The 21,732-nt window shown below is 35.6% G+C and overlaps 1 long non-coding RNA gene and 1 pseudogene across 1 annotated transcript; one reads left to right on the top strand and one right to left on the bottom strand.

The window, feature by feature from the left end:
- Positions 1–1,553: 1,553 nt before the first annotated feature.
- Positions 1,554–16,869, top strand: LOC149045494 (uncharacterized). Its single transcript, XR_016187277.1, has 4 exons — positions 1,554–1,684; positions 8,194–8,278; positions 16,491–16,534; positions 16,829–16,869. It is a non-coding gene; the product is annotated as an uncharacterized LOC149045494 (long non-coding RNA).
- A 585-nt stretch (positions 16,870–17,454) lies between these two features.
- On the bottom strand, positions 17,455–19,560 carry LOC149045493 (uncharacterized; annotated as a pseudogene).
- Positions 19,561–21,732: the final 2,172 nt, after the last annotated feature.

Genomic DNA, 21,732 nt, shown 5'->3' with positions numbered 1-21,732 from the left:
TCTTTCGAGCTCCATTATTTCGGTCCGGACTTGAGGCTCGCTCAAACAAAAACAGCAATACCAATCCGGTCAGTACAAAATGCAGACTGCAGACAGCAGACCGGGTACAAAATGCAGACTAGGTATAAAATGTAGACTGCAGACTGGTTACCAAATGCAGACTGAGAATTTATATTGTTTTTTCGTCTGATACGTGATAAAATATCATATTAAAACTTACCGAGCGTCACGCAATCGCTTTTCCGCGATCATCTTTTACGAACATCAGCAATATTGGCGAAAATTCCCTGCTCGTTTCTTGATCATAGACGTTCTGAAAATAATTTCAAGCCTTCCTAGAGTCTTCTTACTTTGCGCGCGAGTTACTTGGTGTGACGTCCGCACAGAATTTACCAACTTAATAAAAGTGGATGTAGATGTAAATGAGATGTCACTATCGAATATTTAACACGCGCAATATTCGAGAAACAATTGACAGCTTTGCACGAGGTCCATACGTCTCATCTTTTTAACCGATATGTGTTCACTTTGTTGACAAAAATCCGGGCCGGGACCAAAACTGTTCCCTCGACTTGATATATTTTTAACGTTTAGGGGTGTTCGCGCACTGATTTTCACATATGTGCCTTATATTGTTATTGGCTTACATGAGGAACCGGCGAATTTTTATAGGGAAAAGCGAAGCGTTGCTTTCGTGACTGGCCATTTGATTACTTTTCCAATGGTTTTATCTCTCATCTGTTTGGGGATTACGCAAATATTGATATGTGAAAATCAGACTCTATGGGGGTTTGAAATTCTATTAAGAACGATTGTGGCCGCTCTGTTAAATACCAAATGCAACGACCGCTTTATTAAAAACAAAAGATATCAAGAAACGAGCAAGGAATATTTCACAATAGTGCAAATGATCATGAAAGATGAGGGTTATAAATATTTTGCTGCTTGAGCAACATTTGATGCCCGGTCATGCCCAACCAGCCCACCCTCCGCCCCACAAACACACAAACGTACCAACAAAAAGGACACTGTCTGCCTAATGACCTCTGCCCATCCCACTTCCAGCCCACATAACCTTATTTCCAATTCCCATCACGACAAATGAACAAGTTTTCTTATCACACAACTGCCCAAAAAGAAAAGTAAAATTTGTTCCATTAGTCTTGAAATTTCACATAAACTGAATTCAACTGTACCTTATTCAAACAGTCCAAGATATCAATACAAACTTAAGCCATAACATGAATGAGCTGGCTCCAAGAGCCCTTTGATTAATTATATTTGCTGTCGGTCGCTGAAAATAGCTAAACACTTCTCAGTTGCTAATAGTTTTAATTTGCGCATAAAAAAACAATGGAGATCTTAGGATTCAGCGGTGTCACTAAAAACTAGAACTGTTTAGAAGGGAAAAACCATTAAAATAAACTATATTTAGCCAACACGCACTTAATTCCACACCAGATGGTTGCACTGAGACAATTTTGATGTCCTTTTATTGGCTCCCTTCGAAGTGAGGTCATAAACATATAAAGATAATAGTTATTGGATTCTGAAATACATCCTTCTGCAAAATACTCGTCATTTTCTTCCTTTTTATTGTTTGTGTCTTCACGGATCGTGGTGTTATATCTAGCGACCCTCCATTTACTTTGGAAATAATCAAATTTTCAACAGGAGGAAAAAGGTGAGAAAGACATTATCATCATTAGTTGTTTTCTTCTGTTAGTGTTCGGATCACTAAAACGAGTTTCATTCTAGGCCTATTAGTTGTTTGATTCACTTGTTAAATTGTTGATGATTCGCTTTCAATTTTCGTTGACGATCTTCATCCATTTTATTTCGATTCTGCCGATTGAGTTTACCATGACACACTTTAGTCAATCGCATTGTAGGTGATTTTAGTGATATTTACTGTCGGTCACTGAAAATAGCCAAACGCTTCTCAATTGCCAATAACTGCAAAAAAACAAACCAAATCAAAAGAACATGAAATAAAAACAGGCACGAAAAAAAAAAATGAGAAGCAAAACTCTATAGAACAGAGGGAAACCAAATTTGAAACTGTTTGTAATACTAAAATCTCCGCAGTTTTTAAAAAGACCAATTTTTTACAGTAATCGGTAATAAAGTTATGTTATTCGTTACCAGATGGTGACAAGCGTTAACGATCTCTTACCTGACTGACTCATTTGAAATAATAATAATGCCCAAAGAGATGTTTTTTTTGGCACGATTATGGAAAATAAATTCAAAAGTAGTTTTTTTAATTTTCGCGTTAAAAAGAAAGGAGATCTTAGGATTCAGCAGTGTCACTAAAAGGTAATGATTAAAGAAAAAATAAGTTTTCCATGAGCTTTGGCAGTGAGTTGACATTAATTTACAATGAACTCAAAACTATTCAGAAGGGAAAAACCATTTAAATAAACCACTTTTCGCTCTATGCCTACTAAATGTTTAATTCAGTTGTTAAAATGCTGATGATTTGCTGTCAATTTTCGTCGACGATCTTCACCCATTTTATTTCGATTCTGTCGATGCACTTTATTCAGTTGCATTATAGGCTTTTTTAGTGATATTTGCTGTCGGTCGCTGAAAATAGCTCAACGCTTCTCAATTGTAAATAACTGATAAAAAAACGAAACAAACCAAAAGAACACGAAATAAAAACAGGTACGAAAAAAAAGAGCGAGAAGCAAAACTGGACAGAACAGAGAAAAACCAAATTTTAAACTGTTCGTAAAAAAACTGCTCCAGAGGTTTTAAAAGGACCAATTTTTGACAGCAATCGGTTATACAGATCGATGACGTTGGTAAAATAGTTATGTCATTCGTCACCACGAAATAAACACGAAATAAAAATAGGTACGAAAAAAAAAATAGACGAGAAGCCGAACTCGACAGAACAGAGAAAAACCAAATTTTATTTTATTTTGTGTCATCGCAGATTGTGGCTTTATATCTAGCGACTCTCCGTTTACTTTGGAAATAATTGAATTTTCAACAGAAGGAAAAAGGTGAGAAAGACATTATCATCATTAGTTTTTTCTTCTGGTATTGTTCGGATCACTAAAACGAGTTTCATTTTAGGCCTATTAGTTGTTTAATTCAATCGTTAAATTGTTGATGATTCGCTGCTAATTTTCGTTGACGATCTTCACCCATTTTATTTCGAATCTGCCGATTGTGTTTACCATGATGCACTTTATTCAGCTGCATTGTGGGCGTTTTTAACAATATTTGCTGCCGGTCGCTGAAATCGGCTAAACGCTTCTCAATTGCCAATAACTGCAAAAGGAAAAAAAAAGACTAAAAGAACACGAAATAAAAACAGGAACGAAAAAAAAAGCGAGCAAGCAAAAACCCGACAGAACAGAGAAAAACCAAATTTTTATAACTGTTCGTAATACTAAAATCTCCGGAGTTTTTAAAAGGACCAATTTTACAGCAATCGGTAAAAGAGGTACGTTATTCGTAACCAGATGGTTGCAAGTGGTAACGATCTCTTACTTGACTGACTCATTTGAACTAATAATAATGCCCAAAGAGAGGTTTTTTTTTGGCACGATTATGGCAAATATATTTAAAAGTAGTTTTCAATTTTCGCATTTAAAAGAAAGGAGATCTTGGGATGCAGTGTCGTCACTAAAAAGGTGATGATTAAAACAAAAGATAAGTTTACCATTAGCTTTGGCAGTGAGTTGAAATTAATTTACAATGAACTCAAAACTATTCAGAAGGGAAAAACTGTCTAAATAGATTACTTTCCACTCTAGGCCTACTAAATGTTTTAACTTAGTTGTTAAAATGTTGATGATTTGCTGTCAATTTTCGCTGACGGTCTTCACCCATTTTATTTCGATTCTGCCGATGCACTTTGTTCAGTTGCATTATAGGCTTTTTTAATGATATTTGCAGTCGGTCGCTAAAAATAGCTCAACGCGCGCTTCTCAATTGCAAATAACTGTTAAAAAAAACGAAACAAAAGAAAAGAACACGAAGTAAAAACAGGTTCGAAAAAAGAAGAGCGAGAAGCAAAACTAGACAGAACAGAGAAAACCAAATTTTAAACTGTTCGTAATACTAAAGTCTCCGTAGTTTTTAAAAGGACCAATGTTGACAGCAATCGGTAATGGAGTTACGTTATTCGTCACCAGATGGTGGCAAGCGTTAACGATCTCTTACTTGACTGACTCATTTGAAATAATAATAATGCCCAAAGAGATGTTTTTTTTGGCACGATTATGGAAAATAAATTCAAAAGTAGTTTTTTTTAATTTTCGCGTTAAAAAGAAAGGAGATCTTAGGATTCAGCAGTGTCACTAAAAGGTAATGTTTAAAACAAGATAAGTTTTCCATGAGCTTTGGCAGTGAGTTAAAATTAATTTAAAATGAACTCAAAACTACTCAGAAAGGAAAAACTGTTTAAATAAACTACTTTTCACTCTAGGCCTACTAAATGTTTAATTCAGTTGTTAAAATGTTGATGATTCGCTTTCAATTTTCGTTGACGATCTTCACCCATTTTATTTCGATTCTGCCGATTGAGTTTACCATGATGCACTTTATTCAGTTGCATTGTAGGCGTTTTTAACAATATTTCCTGCCGGTCGCTGAAATCGGCTAAACGCTTCTCAATTACCAATAACTGCAAAAAAACAAACAAATTAAAAGAACATGAAATAAAAACAGATACGAAAAAAAAAAAAAAGCGAGAAGCAAAACTCGACAGAACAGAGAAAAACCAAATTTTAAACTGTTCGTAATACTAAAATCTCCGTAGTTTTTCAGCCGGCCGCTGAAATCGGCTAAACGCTTCTCAATTGCCAGTAGCTACTAAAAACGAAACAAAACAAAAGAACACGAAATAAAAACAGGTGCGAAAAAAGGCGAGAAGTGAGAAGTCCTATTATTTGTTTAATTCACTTGTTAAATTGTTGATGATTCGCAATCAATTTTTGTTGACGATCTTCAGCCATTTTATTTCGATTCTGCCGATTGAGTTTACCATGACGCACATTAGTCAATCGCATTGTAGGCGATTTTAATGATATTTGCTGTCGGTCGCTGAAAATAGCCAAACGCTTCTCAATTGCCAATAACTGCAAAAAACAAACCAAATCAAAAGAACATGAAATAAAAACAGGCACGAAAAAAAGAAAACCAGAAGCAAAACCCGACAGGACAGAGAAAAACCAAATTTGGTTTTTTAGTATTTTTGTTCGTAATACTAAAATCTCTGGAGTTTTTAGAAGGACCAATTTTTACAGCAATCGGTAATAAAGTTACCTTATTCGTTACCAGATGGTGGCAAGCGTTAACGACCTTTACTTGACTGACTCATTTGAAATAATAATAATGCCCAAAGAGATGTTTTTTTTGGCACGATTATGGAAAATAAATTTAAAAGTAGTTTTTAATCTTCGCATTTAAAACAAAGGAGATCTTTGGATTCAGTGTCGACATTAAAAGGTAATGATTAAAACAAAAGATAAGTTTACCATTAGCTTTGGCAGTGAGTTGAAGTTAATTTACAATGAACTCAAAACTGTTCAGAAGGGAAAAACTGTTTAAATAAACTACTTTTCACTCTAGGCCTACTAAATGTTTAATTCAGTGGTTAAAATGTTGATGAATCGCTTTCAATTTTCGTCGACGATCTTCACCTATTTTATTTCGATTCTGCCGATGCACTTTATTGAGTTGCATTATAGGCTTTTTTAATGATATTTGCTGTCGATCACTGAAAATAGCTCAACGCTTCTCAATTGTAAATAACTATTAAAAAAAACGAAACAAAAGAAAAGAACACGAAATGAAAACAGGTACGAAAAACAAACGCGAGGCAAAACTAGACAGAACAGAGAAAAACCAAATTTTAAACTGTTCGTAATACTAAATTCTCCAGAGGTTAAGGACCAATTTTTGACAGCACTCGGTTATACAGAACGATGACGCTGGTAAAATAGTTATGTCACTCGTCACCACGAAATAAACACAAAATAAAAACAGTTGCGGAAAAAAAGAGGCGAGAAGCAGAACTCGAAATAACAGACAAAAACCAAATTTTAAACCCTTCGTAATACTAAATTCTTCAGAGTTTTTAAAAAGACCAATTTTGACAGCAATCAGTTATACAGTTTGATTACGCTAGTCATGTCATTCGTCACTGCTGAAAAAAAAACCAAAACAAATCAAAACGAAACACGAAAAGAAAACAAGTACGAAAAAAATAGAGCGAGAGGGAAAACTCGGCAGAAAAAAGATAAACTAAATATTGAAATGTTCGTAATGCTAAATCTCCGAAGTTAGTTAAAGCGCCAATTTCGACAGCTCTCATTTACAACAGTTCAGTGACGCTAGTAAAATAATTACTTGCAAGCGTTAACGATCTCTTACTTCACTGGCTCATTTGATATAATGATGATGCCCAAAGACGTTTTTTGTTGGCACGATTATGGCAAATTTATTCAACAGTAGTTTTAATTTGCGCATTAAAAACAAAGGGGATCTTAAGATTCAGCGGTGTCACTACAACATAATAATTGAAAAAAAAAATTCAGTTTTTCATTAGCTTTGGCAGTGAACTGAAATAAATTTACAATAAACTCAGAACTGTCTAGAAGGGAAAAACTGTTTAAATAAACTATTTTTAGTTAACACGCACTTAATTCTACACCAGATGGTCGCAATGGGACAATTTTTATGTCCTCTTATTGGCTCCCTTCGAAGTGAGGTCATAAACGTATAAAGATAATAGTTATTGGATTCTGAAATACTTCCTTATGCAAAATACTCAAATTCAAATTCTTCATTTTTATTGTTTGTGTCATCGACGATCGTGGCTTTATATCTAGCGACTCTCCATTTACTTGGGAAATAATCAAATTTTCAACCGAAGAAAAAAGGTGAGAAAGACATTATCATCATTAGTTGTTTTCTTCTGTTAGTGTTCGGATCACTAAAACGAGTTTCATTCTAGGCCTATTAGTTGTTTGATTCACTTGTTAAATTGTTGAGGATCTTCACCCATTTTATTTCGATTCTGCCGATTGAGTTTACCATGATGCACTTTATTCAGTTCCATTATAGGTTTTTTTTAATGATATTTGCTGTCGGTCGCTGAAAATAGCACAACGCTTCTCAATTGTAAATAACTGTTAAAAAAACGAAACAAACCAAAAGAACACGAAATAAAAACAGGTACGAAATAAAAAGCGAGAAGCAAAACTCGACAGAACAGAGAAAAACCAAATTTTAAACTATTCGTAATACTAAATTCTCCAGAGGTTCTAAAGGACCGGTTTTTGACAGCAATTGGTTATACAGACCGATGACGCCGGTAAAATAGTTATGTCATTCGTCACCACGTAAGAAACACGAGATAAAAACAGGTGAAAAAAAAAACAGGCGGGAAGCAGAACTCGACAAAAAAGAGAAAAACCAAATTTTAAACGCTTCATAATATTCAAATCTCCAGAGTTTTTAAAAGGACCAATTTTGACAGAAATCGGTTATACAGTCTGATGACGCTAGTCATGTTATTCGTCACTGTTGAAAAAAAAACCAAAACAAATGAAAACAAAACACGAAATGAAAACAAGTTCGAAAAAAATAGAACGAGAGGGAAAACTCGGTAGAAAAAAGATAAACTAAATATTGAACTGTTCGTAATGCTAAGTCTCCCAAGTTAGTAAAAGCACCAATTTCGACACGTCTCGTTTACAACAGTCCAGTGACGTTAGTAAAATAATTACGTTATTCGTTACCCTATGGTTGCAAGTGCTAACGATCTCTTGATGATGCCCATAGACATGTTTTTTCGGCACGATTATGGCAAATTTATTCAACAGTAGTTTTAACTTGCGCATTAAAAACAAAGGAGATCTTTAGATTCAGCGGTGTCACTAAAACATGATGATTGAAACAAAATATTCAGTTTTTCATTAGCTTTGGCAGTGAACTGAAATAAATTTACAATAAACTCAGAACTGCTGAGAAGGGAAAAACTGTTTAAATAAACTATTTTTAGTTAACACGCACTTAATTCTACACCAGATGGTTGCAATGGAACAATTTTAATGTCCTCTTATTGGCTCCCTTCGAAGCGAAGTCATGAACATATAAAGATAACAGTTATTGGATTCTGAAATACATCCTCATGCAAAATACTCGTCACATTCTTCCTTTTTATAGTATTTGTCATCGTGGATCGTGGCTTTATATCTAGCGACTCTCCATTTACTTTGGAAGTAATCAAATTTTCAACAGAAGGAAAAAGGTGAGAAAGACATTATCATCATTAGCTGTTTTCTTCTGGTATTGTTCGGATCACTAAAACGAGTTTCATTCTAGGCCTATTAGTTGTTTGATTCAATTGCTTGATTGTTAATGATTCGCTGCTAATTTTCGTTGCCGATCTTCACCCATTTTATTTCGATTCTGCCGATTGTGTTTACCATGATGCACTTTATTCAGTTGCACTCTTGGCGTTTTTAAAAATATTTGCTGCCGGTCGTTGATAATAGCTCAGCGCTTCTCAATTGTAAATCATTAAAATAAACGAAACTAAACAAAAGAACACGAAATAAAAAAAGGTACGAAAAAAAAGTGAGAAGCGAATTTCTTCAGAACAGAGAAAAACCAAATTTTAAACTCTTCGTAATATTCAAATCTCCAGAGTTTTTTAAAGGACCAATTTTGACAGCAATCGGTTATACAGTCTGATGACGCTACTCATGTCATTCGTCACTGCTGAAAAAAAAACCAAAACGAATCAAAACAAAATACGAAATGAAATCAAGTGCGAAAAAATAGAGCGAGAGGGAAAACACGGCAGAAAAAAGATAAACTAAATATTGAACTATTCGTAATGCTAAATCTCCGAATAAGTAAAAGCACCAATTTCGACAGCTCTCGTTTACAACAGTCCAGTGACGCTAGTAAAATAATTACGTTATCCTTTACCCGATGGTTGCCAGCGTTAACGATCTCTTACTTGATTGGCTCATTTGAAATAATGATGATGCCCAAAGACATATTTCTTTTCGGCACGATTATGGCAAATTTATTCAACATTAGTTTTAATTTACGCATAAAAAGCAAAGGAGATCTTAGGATTCAGCGGTGTCACTAAAACATAATGATTAAAACAAAAAATTCAGCTTTTCATTAGCTTTGGCAGTGAGTTGAAATTAATTTACAATGAACTAAAAACTGTTCAGAAGAGAAAAACTGTTTAAATAAACTATTTTTTGTTAACACGCGCTTAATTCTACACCAGATGGTTGCAATGAGACAATTTTGATGTGCACTTATTGGCTCCCTTCGAAGTGAGATCATAAACATATAAAGATAATAGTTATTGGATTCTGAAATACTTCCTTATGCAAAATATTTGTCATACCCTTCCTTCTTATTGTTTGTGTCATTGCGCATCGTGGCTTTATATCTAGCGACTCTCCATTTACTTTGGAAGTAATCAAATTTTCAACAGAAGGAAAAAGGTGAGAAAGACATTATCATCATTAGCTGTTTTCTTCTGGTCTTGTTCGGATCACTAAAACGAGTTTCACTCTAGGCCTATTAGTTGTTTGATAAATTGTTGATGATTCGCTTCTAATTTTATTTCAATTCTGCCGATTGAGTTTACCACGATGCTCCTTATTCATTTGCATTGTAGGCGTTTTTACAAATATTTCCTGCTGGTCGCTGAAATCGGCTAAACGCTTCTCAATTGCCAGTAACTGTTAAAAAAAAAAAACAAAACAAAGCACGAAATAAAAACAGGTACGAAAAAAAAGCGAGAATTAAAACTCAACAGAACAGAGAAAAACCAAATTTTAAACTGTTCGTAATACTGCAATCTCCAGAGTTTTTAAAAGGACCAATTATGACAGAAATCGGTTATACAGTCCGATGACGCTAGGAAAATAGTTATGTTATTCGTCACCAGATGGTTGCAAACGTTACCGATCTCTTACTTGACTGACTCATTTGAAATAATAAAAACGCCCAAAGAGATGTTTTTTTTGGCACGATTATGGCAAATAAATTCAAAAGTTGTTTTTTATTTTGGCATTAAAAACAAAGGAGATCTTAGGATTCAGCGGTGTCTCTAAACGGTAATGATTAGAAAAAAAAAAAATTTTCCATGAGCTTTGGCAGTGAGTTGAAATTAATTTACAATGAACTCAAGACTGTCCAGAAAGGAAAAACTGCTTAAATAAACTACTTTTTATTCTAGACCTACCAAATGTTTGATTCAGTTGTTAAAATGTTGATGATTCGCTGTCAATTTTCGTCGACGATCTTCATCCCTTTTATTTCGATTCTGCCGACGGCATTTACCATGATGCACTTTATTCAGTTGCATTATAGGCCTTTTTAATGATATTTGCTGTCGCTCAAAGATAATAGCCAAACGCTTCTCAATTGTTAATAACTGCTGAGAAAAAAAAAACAAAGAAAACAAAAGAACAGGAAGTAAAAACAGGTACGAAAAAAAAAGAGCAAGAAGCAAAACTCTACAGAACAGAGAAAGCCAAATTTTAAACTCTTCGTAATATTCCAATCTCCAGAGTTTTAAAAAGAACCAATTTTGACAGCAATCGATTATACAGTCTGATAACGCTGGTCATGTCATTCGTCACTGTCAAAACACGAAATGAAAACAAGTACGAAAAAAATAGAGCGAGAGGGAAAACTCGGCAGAAAAAAGATAAACTAAATATTGAACTGTTCGTAATGCTGAATCTCCTAAGTCAGTAAAAGCACCAATTTCGACAGCTCTCGTTTACAACAGTCCAGTGACGCTAGTAAAATAATTACGTTATTTGTTACCCGATGGTTGCAAGCGTTAACGATCTCGTACTTGATTGGCTCATTTGAAATAATGGCGATGTCCAAAGACATGTTTTTTTCGGCACGATTATGGAAAATGTTTTCAACAGTAGTTTTAATTTGCGCATTAAAAACAAAGAAGATCTCAGGATTCAGCAGTGTCACTAAAACATAATGATTATAACAAAAAATTCGGCTTTTCATTAGCTTTGGCAGGGAGTTGAAATTAATTTACAATTGACTCAGAACTGTTTAGAAGGGAAAAACTGTTTAAATAAACTATTTTTAGTTAACACGCACTTAATTCTACACCAGATGGTTGCAATAGGACAATTTTGATGTCCTCTTATTGGCTCCCTTCGAAGTGAGGCCATAAACGTATAAAGATAATAGTTATTGGATCCTGAAATACTTCCTTATGCAAAATACTCGTCATACTCTTCCTTTTCAAAGAAAACAAATGAACACGAAATAAAAATAGGTACGAAAAAAATGCGAGAAGCAAAACTCGACAGAACAGAGAAAAACCAAATTTCAAACTGTTCGTAATACTAGATTCTCCAGAGGTTTTAAACGCCGGTAAAGTAGTTATGTCATTCGTCACCACGAAATAAACACAAAATAAAAACAGGTGAGAAAAAAAGGCATAGGGTAAAATGTGGATTGGAATATTTTTTGGACCAATTTTTTTGGACCATTTTAAAGGGGGGAGCACACCATTAGTACTGAGGGAGGGGTGGGATGAAGTCTATCAGTACTGAGGGAGGGGTGGGAGACAGCGTGTTATTACTCAGGGAGGGGCGAGAGACGGACTATTACTACGCAGGGAGGGGTGGGAGGTGGTTGTAATAATAAATTCTACTGGTTAATGGAGCTTTTACTCGATCTTAAAAACAATTTTAATTGTATTTTCGACTGAATTTTGTTAGTCTAAATTTTAGCGCTGAGCCGCGGCGTTTCTTCATTTTTGTGTCATGCGAAAGCGAAACTGTCACGTCAACACTGGACTTTAATTTTTATTGAAAATATTGCGTTTACGATCCTCCACTGTTGAGTTATGCGTGCGCCTTTTGAGTCAACTTGTGCACCATCAGTTGCTTCACGTTTCCCTTTGTGTATTCAGTATGTAATTACTAAATTTATCTATCTTTCTTTTGTCATTGATCTTATCAGATGAGATCACGGAATTTCCGGTCCTTACCCATTAACTTAGCAGTATATAGAATACACAAGCGCTATCGCAATTTTTAAGTTTATACCTTTACTATATAAAATCATCAGCGAACGATTTCGAAGAGGAATCCGTGTTCTCGAATCGACCAAAATCACTGCTGTACTTGCAAAATGGGAAAGCGCAAATATCGATTTCATCTGTTTCGCAAACAAAGGAGTTAATCACCGGCACCGGAAATCGCGACCAGGTATTCCTCGCGACTCCCCTAGGTTTGTTTTCCAATTTGCCCGGGCCGCTGCCGATCACTTCTTACATAAAAACCTACGAAACCTGCGAAGTGGAACTATTGTGGCTACTGTTGCTTGCCGATATTTTCCGTCGGCAAAATGTAAAGTCCAGTGTTTACGTGGCAGTTTCGCTTTCGCATGACAAAAAAATGAAGAAAAGCCGCAGCCTAGCGCTAAAATTTAGACACAAAAATTCAGTCGAAAAACCAATTAAACCAGTAGTGTTTACGATAACAACCACCTCCCACCCCTCCCTGCGTAGTAATAGTCCGTCTCTCGCCCCTCCCTGGGTAATAACACTCTGTCTCCCACCCCTCCCTCAATACTGATAGACTTCATCCCACCCCCCCCCCTCAGTACTGATGGTGTGCCCCCCCCTTTAAAATAGTCCAAAAAAAAACTGGTCTAAAAAAACTGGTCCAAAAATGGTCCAAAAAATAATTCAGTCCACATATGTCCTCCTATTGGCTCGCTTCAAAGTGAAGTCATAAACATTTAAAGAATATAGTAATTGGATTCTGAAATGCATTCTTATGCAAAATCCATGTCGTCCTCTTCCTTTTCATTTTTTGTTATCACGTAACGAGGTTTTATATTTAGCGCCTCTCCACTTTTTGGGAATGACCAATTTTTTAACAGAAGGAAAAAGTTGAGAAAATTATTATTATGATATCACTTGTTTTCTTCTGGTATCGTTCGGATCACTAATACATGTTTCATTCTAGGCCTATTAGTTGTTTAATTCAATTATCAAAGTGCGCTGTGTATAATCAATTTTCGTTGACGATCTTCACCCATTTTTTTTTTATTCTGCCGATTGAATTTACCATGATGCACTTAGGTCAATTGCATCGTAGGGTTTTTAATTTTATCCGTTGTTGGTCGTTGAAAATAGCTAAACGCTTCTCAATTGCTTATAACTGCAAAAAAAACAAAACAAAACACGAAATGAAAACGGTTACACAAAAAAAAAAACAAAAAAAAAAATGCGAGAAACAAAACTCGACAGAAAAAAGATAAACTAAATATGAATCGTTCGTAAATTTGCTAAATCTCCAGAGTTTCTAAAGCACCAGTTTTGACAGCTATTGGTTACAACAGTCCAGTGACGCTAGTAAAACAATTATGTTATTTGTGACCGGATGGTTGCAAGCGTTAACGATCTCTTACTTGATTGGCTCATTTGAAATAATGATGATGATGCCCAAAGACAAGTTTTTTTTTTGGGATGATTGTGGCAAATAAAAGCAAAATAAGTTTTCCATTAGCTTTGGCAGTGAGTTGAAATTAATTTACAATAAATTCAGAACTGTTTAGAAGGGAAAAACTGTTTAAATAAACTATTTTTAGTTAACACGCACTTAATTCTACACCAGATGGTTGCAATGAAACAATTTTGATGTCCTCTTATTGGCTCGCTTCAAAGCAAAGAAAATAGTCATTGTATTAAAAAATGCATTCTTATGCAAAATCCATGTCCTCTTCCTTTTTATTGTTTGTGTTACCACGTAACGAGTTTTTATAACTAGCAAATAACCACTTCGTTTCGAAATGATCAATTTTTCAACAGAAGGAAAAGTTGAAAAAGGAATTATTATCATATTATTTGTTTGCTTCCGCAAGTATCAAAACTCGACAGAAAAAAGATAAACGAAATATTAAACTGGTCGTTATACTAGAATCTCCAGAGTTTCTAAAAGGACCAATTTTGATAGCTATCGGTTTCAATAGTCTAATGACGCTGGTAAAATAAACATATGTTATTTACCGGCTAAGGGTCGGTCCGTATGGTGAAAAACTGTTACCGAGGTCTTGAAAATACTGCCCGAGGCCGTAGGCCGAGGGCAGCATTTTCAAGACCTCGGTAACAGTTTTTCACCATACGGACCGACCCTTAGCCGGTAAATAACATATTTATTGTTTCTAAACTTGACGAAATTCTTTCCGAAAGAACCCGAATGATTTATGGCCGTAAATACGGCAAGATCTTCCATAAACTGAACAATTTTTGAGTGAGTAAATGGTAGTTGAAATAGAGGTGATGCAAATTTAAGAGAGATGCCTCAGCGAAACATTTTCATTTCCGTAACGATAACGGTGATTTAAAAGGCTTCCAAACAAACTTTGAAACATTATTTTTACAAGTATCTATCACAATCTGACACCTGTCAATTAGAGAGCACGCAAGAAAAAAAAAGCGTAGGAACATTTGAAAACCAACAGAACTAGTTTGGCAAGGACTGTCACGACAATGTTTTCTTCAAAATCAGTCAATGAGCTAACGGAAAGTATTATTCACTCTCATCGACCATTCATTCATGTACGAAGATTTACCTCTGTTCATTAAGTAAACGGCGAGGAAAGTAATTGTGAGTAAATTTAATTTTTTTATTTTGAAGTTGTGAGAGTTTGCTCGTTTGTTTGCTGTAATGGCGTGTTTAATTCTGCTCTTTCCTTCACAAAAACTTAATTCGAACGGCACACTCCAACGAGACACATGGGAATTTAATGCGGCCTTTTCTCAAAAAATCCCTTCAATTTTTTGTTGTGCAATTTACGGTACAAATGTCCAAATTGAACGGAATTGGAAAGACTCACCAGGAGCGTATATTTGTTGTGGAACTTAAATTAAAACTTCGCTCGCTCTTTCACTATGAACAAATTGCTCGAGAAAATTCAGATATTAGATGAATGAAAGTTCCATCGTTTAGTTTAACTGTAACCAAATACCTCACGTTTCAACTTTCTGGGTACTTTTTGTGAACGATTAAAATTAATTGCAGACGGTTTTTAGGCCGCTTGTCAACCACCGTAATGAAACTATTGTTTATAAAAATTTATTCTGAAACCAAAGTGATTTGATAGAGAGAAAAGAGAGGATTCATAAGTTATTTATCGGCTTGAGGTAGTGACCGACGTGATTGCTAAAAAATATTGCCCAGCCGGAAAACGAGGTATCTTTATGAAAAATGACAACGAAAGTTGGGATGTACTCGGCGACTCACGAAAGCGTTACCGTGGCCCGTGGGCAGAGATAGGAAAATACTGACCGAGTAAAGAACCAATCAGATTCCAAGATTCGTTACCGTGCCCTCTAAAAAAACAATAATTATGCTTCTCGTCACTATATGGTTGCAAGCGTTAACAATCTCTTACTTGATTGGCTTATTTGAAATAGTGATAGTGCCTAAAGAAATTTTTTTTGGGCACGATTACGGCAAATACATTCAACGGTAGTTTTATTTTGCGCATTAAAAATAAAGGAGATCTTAGGATTCAGCGGTGTCACTGAAAGGTAATGATTAAAACAAAAAATAAGTTTTCCATTATCTTTGGCAGTGAGTTGAAACTGTTAAAATAAACTACTTTTCATTCTAGGCAATAGCATTGGCAGTGAACTGAAATTTATTTACGATTAGTTTAAAACTGTTTAGAAGGTAATGATTAAAACAAAAAATAAGTTTTCCATTATCTTTGGCAGTGAGTTGAAACTGTTTAAATAAACTACTTTTCATTCTAGGCAATAGCATTGGCAGTGAACTGAAATTTATTTACGATTAGTTTAAAACTGTTTAGAAGGGAAAAACTGTTTAAATAAACTACTTTTAGTCAAAACTAAATTCTACACCAGATGATTGCCATGGGACGATTTTACCGTCCTCTTATTGGCTCGCTTCGAAGTGAAGTCATAAACATTTAAAGAATATAGTTATTGGTTCTGAAATACATTCTTATGCAAAATATTCGTTATCTTCATCATTTTTATTGTGAATCTCCACTTTGTTTGGGAAGGCTTTTTAATTTTATATGTTGTTGGTCGCTAGAAATAAATGAACACTTCCCAATTGCTGATAACTGCTGAAAAAACAGTCTAGTGACGTCAGTAAGCTAATCATGGTATTTGTTACCAGATGGTTGCACGCACTAAAGATGTATTACTTGATTGGCTTTTTTAAAATAATAATGATGTCATAAGTTTAAATTGTGATGAACAGAAAGAATAATATGCTTTTTTGAAGATTGCTCGTCGAGCTAGGAGAAAACTAAAGCTACATGATTATTTATATGTCTATAAATCATTACTATTTATATCATCCTCATAAATGATATTTTTTTCATTATTACCAATATCCTCATAATTATAATTATATAAATTCTCATGATCACCATTGTCTTTTCTATCTCAACAGAACAGTAACGGAGGATTTATTTTAGGAAATATGTAGCGCCAGAGGTAAATGCTCATTTGAAACGCGTCTAACTTTTACATTGATGTTTAACGGTGCTTTATCAAGTTTCGTTATAAATGTCCCTGTTATTTTCGATATGATTTTTTATTTTTACACCGAATAAATTGGTTATAAAATTCCAGTGTAACTTGTCTGATTAGAATTTACTATAGATGGCTTTGACGAACAAATAACACAACTAATCAAAGCGTGACTAATTGAAGTCCTATCCTTAAGTGTTCCAGTTCCGTTTGAAAAACGCTCCGATTTCATCGTTGACAATGTTTTTATTCTTGCAGATTGTGCAAGCGTTTTGAGTCACTGCCAAGGTACAAGAAAGGTGAGGTGCTCCTTTTTCATTGCCACTTACATGTTTATCAGAAGTGCTACAATATCACCATAGGTGGCCGTAAATTAGTGACAAATTTATAACCCAGCGTGCTAAAAAATGAAAGAGAGAGAGAAACTCGTACGCAGATCACACATTAAATTGATAAAGTTTCCAAAAATTTTGCGGATGTTCGAAATGTGTTTTTTGGTTCTTTTTCCTCTAAATTTGTAGCAAGAAAATTCAATCACATTTTTTTGGGTCATTGAGCAAAGTGGTTTCGAATATATGAGAGTAGAAGAAGATAAACTTCTGATTCAGTACCCATTTCGTGTTATTAGGTGTGGTCCGAGAATATATCTTAGACACACCCAAAAAAATTTAATAGCTTCCTTGGTGCTTGGGTGGTGATCGCCTATGTAGAGATATTATACATGCGGGTTCTGCCCACACATCGGGGTGTCAGGAGGGTGTTGATTGTTCGTGTGCAGATTTTCAAATATCAAATGATGCTGTATCTTCTTGCAAAAATGTTGTGGCGTGCCTTGATTTGTTCTTCTGTTAAAATCGCGCCTCTGTAAATGAGAAGTTATTTCATTAATAAGTCACGCTTTCCAGCCTACGGTTAATGATGATGAGCTGAGCATTCGAGAGGATGAAGATGTGACATTCAACATTCCCTGAACCCGATGCTTTCCTGTTAATTCCGAGCTGAACTTCTTTTTTATTCACCAATCTCAATCCACTTCCATGAAGATCCTTGTCTTTCATACTCCTGAGATCGATAAAAAGAGCGAATCTGTTTCCAGCGTAAAAGTCTGTTGTATTTATCGCGCTGTTTTCCTTAACAAATCTTCTGAAGACATTGATTCCCTCATTGATGATTGTGTCTAATCCCTTATCTACTGAGATTGTCTTGAGTGACGTGCTCACACATGAATCTCTTTCCGATTTTTGTGGTTAGACAAGGCCTCATCAGCGAGTTCTTGACTGCGAATGACTTCATACTCAAGCCAATTTTATTCAATTCATAGGCAAGCTGCGTCTTGTCAGATCCTATTAGAACATTACTGGCAGGTGCAAGCCTGAGCTCGAATTCATCAGAAAGAGCTCTTGGGAAGAATCCATGATCCTTCAGAATCTCACGATGGAATCCAATATTTGTTCTGATAAACGATTGAGCTTATTCTCATTGTCAACTCCTGATTTCTTCTTATCTTCAGCATTGCATCTGATCTTTCAAAGATCAACAGACTGAATAACATCTCTGAACATGTTCGCCCTCTCATCCTCAGTAAAGGAGAAGTCCTTATAGAGCTTGCATAGATCATAAACATCATTGTTCTGTGCGATTATTTCTGCGAATTTCACAGTCAATCTGTCAACAAGAGCTCTTGAAACATTGTTCACGATATAACTGTTTGCGTGACCACTAACTGCTGAGTCAAAGATAGGTTGAAAAGGTCCTGGCACGAGGACATCTCTGTTATTATGCTTTGGAACTGGGACTCTAAGGACTTCAGCTGAAGATGCCCTATTAGGGTTACATGTTACTCTGAATTGCGCGGTCAGCCTTGAGGGTGTTTGGCGTCTTTTTTATTTCAAAATTTGGGTTGGTTTTTTTCACTGACTTTCATTTTAAAATAATAGATATTTTACTTTAAAATGGATGAGTTTGGAGATACTGATCCTCTTTTAGAGCACAGTGACGGTAATGATGATGATGAGAGGTCCGACCCCAAGTTGTTCCCCTGGCGGTCTGCTGTCGAACAGGTCTCCTCTTGTGTTTCTTGATCGTTGGTATCCATGCTTCACAAATTTCGATTCCATTATCCTTGTTGATGTTATCAGGGAGAAGTCTCATGTGAATAGCTTCCTTGACTCTTCTGGTGTACCAGTGTGAGTCTCGATCAATAAATTTCCAAGTTGTTGGCGCGCGCAGAAACGGCGGAGGTCTGGGTACAGGCTAAACGTATATCCCTCTCGTGTTCTTTTCTCCTCTCTTGCTTAGGTCTTCCCATTTCACCAATGTTTTGCCGCATTCACAGGGAATCGTGTAAACCACACTGTCCTACCTAGCTGGATTTACAATGTCCTTTGATCGTACTAAATGTAAGTGGCGTCTCGGACTTGAAGACTGCGCGGATGCCTTGTTGTTTTAGGCAACGGCGAAGAGGCTCTGATACACCTTTTACATAGGGTAAAAACGCTCAAGACTTGAACTACGTCACAGGCCCTCGACTTAGGGAGGAGTTTCTTGTTTTCGTGATATTCTGTACAAAGGAGGGAAAACCGTTAGAAACAAGAACTGATGATAAATGTCTCTGTTCCTTGATGACTGATGATTTTTTCGCGAGACGCTTCGCCCGGTCATGCAAACACTTAACAATACCGCGTCTTTCTTATTGAGGGTGGTGTGAATCATACGCTAAGTACTGATTTGTGTGAGTTGGTTTTCTGAAAAACACTGTTGGTCAGGCGTCTGTATGGTTCCCTCGTAACTCACGATTCGTGAAAGACGATCTTGTTGTCTTTCTCAGTTTCCATGGTGAAACGGATGGTAGGTTGCTGGCTGTTGAGATGCTGTAAGAGACAGCCGAGATAACTGCGATCTAGGATGGTGATGGTTTCATCAACGTAGTGCTTCCAGATCTTGGGTTTCTGTGTTGTGGATTCTATTGCTTGTTCTTCAAATACCTCCATGTAGAGGTTTGCAATAACTGCCGAAATCGGGCTGTGCGCCCATACTTCAGGTCAATATCCGGTAAAAGAGGTTATTGCTCATCGTGGTGGCAAGTAATAATAAACTGTTTAATAGTTTGTCTCTCGATGTAGTCACTTGAGATGTAGATGGCGACGTTTCGATCGCCGTGATACAAATGGTAACGCGTGAGCAGTCGACCCCATCGCCTAATGAAGACCAGTTTTTTCAACGTTATTGTAACTTTATATGGCTAAGTCTCAAATAGAAATACAACAAGAAGTATGCCACATAATCCACGAAGACGTTAAGTCAATATCAACATCTTTCAAGGGGAAAGACTTATTTGCTTAAAAAAAGATGACAGATGATAATGTAACTGGAACTTACAAATTGAAGCAGTTTAAAGCCTGTTAGTCACATTTTGATTGAGCGATAATTCCTCATCAACTGTTTTATCTAAACACATACCAATAACTTTATAATCGTAGAAGTTACTGATCCTCGAGAATGGTCTGGTTGTGCCTGGGAAGTTAAGACCATTTACTAAGAGCGGAGCAATAGAAAAAAATTCAAGCGCATAGATAATGCAAATAGAGGAACTCTGGAAGAACACGGATATAAGGATAACTGGAGTGTAAAAGACACTATTATTCTTACTGTTTCCGCTTTAAATGAGGGTTAAAAGTTATAAATAAATTGTCAATAGAAAAAGCCTTTTTTTGTATCCCTACTAATTAAGAAAGTGAGGGGGGGAGTGGGAGGGGCACATATTTGAGGGTATGGGTCTTATTTGACATTTTGGCCTATAGGGTGGGGGCTTATTCGGGGAGGGCTCTTATGCAAGAAAATATGGTACTTGAAAAATTCCAAAGAGTGTTGATCAAACATTACACCTTTGCAATCTTTAGTTACTTTAAGATAATTACAAGGGAACTTGTCGGAGATGGTATTACCATGATCCTTAGAAACTGCCACAAATGTGTTTAAATTCGTTTTCAGCTATAAGCTTTGTTTGAGTCCTTGTCAATTCTACACACTTTTGGTCCGTTCAGCTTATAACAAGATGGATTTTGAAAACGGAACAACATTCATTTCCTTCAAATAAATATGCTAATGTGAACAGTTTCAAGCTGAAAATTGGAGCTTTCTGTCGGCCACATTCATCTAAATTTGAATTCGTGTTTTCTTGGTAACTATTCGTTGGAAATTTGATTTCTCAAGGAAATAATATCTTTTAAAAAAATTGAAATTACTCTAAGAATTCTATAATTTCAATGATTTTTATTACCAGTTGTTCTTTCTGTTATCGGTGGGGATGATTGATTTGGTAACCCAACAGTCGGAGAATTACTTAATTTATTCCTTTCCTAAACAAGGAACGATTTGACGCCCTACAATCCCTTTTTTTTAATTAATTTTTTTATTACTTTTTGTTTCCATGAAGATTGTCATGAATCCTCGAGCTGTTCTATTGCTCACACTGGTGGCTGTTCCATGCACATCTGCGAGTACGTTACCCTGTTGTTTTGTATGTTAAATTACTACTTTAATCATTTCCAAGGAAGTTTTTCAAAAAAGCACAGTCTAACGGTGATGTTCTGGTTGGCTAAGGCATCATTAAACATAAAAGTTTCACTAATGTTATCGGCAAATTGACAGAACGAAAGCATAACAGCATACTACAGAGGATAGCTTTATTTTAGAATGTCATGAAAAATACATGTAGGTCAGTACATTTAGGGAAAACCATTTTGCAATAAAGCAAACTCAGGAGTATGGGGTCATTAAGAAAATATATCCGGCAAAGTCCACTCTAAACCTTCGTGGGAGCCTTCGAGAGAAAAGAAAGAAAACCATGGAAAACTATATCTCAATAAGAAGTTTATTTGATGACAATTTAATAAAATTAAATGGGTAAACAGAAAAAAAAAATGACCGAACGCCACTCCGTCGAAGTTAAAAAGTTAACAAACGTGATCTCTAATGAAATGTAACTGCACAGTGTCAATCACAAAAAATATATATATATATATATATATATATATATATATATATATATAGGAAGTCTGCAAGTCGATTTTCGCGTGGAACAGTGCTCAATACGTTGAAGCAGAGCAGAATAAATATTATGAGAGGAAAAAACGACGCAACTACATATCCCGACAAGCCTG

This window comes from Pocillopora damicornis, chromosome 5, assembly GCF_964200805.1.
Source record: "Pocillopora damicornis chromosome 5, jaPocDami1.2, whole genome shotgun sequence".
In the NCBI taxonomy this organism is placed as follows: Eukaryota; Metazoa; Cnidaria; class Anthozoa; order Scleractinia; family Pocilloporidae; genus Pocillopora; species Pocillopora damicornis.
This window is presented reverse-complemented; position numbering and strand designations above follow the sequence as displayed.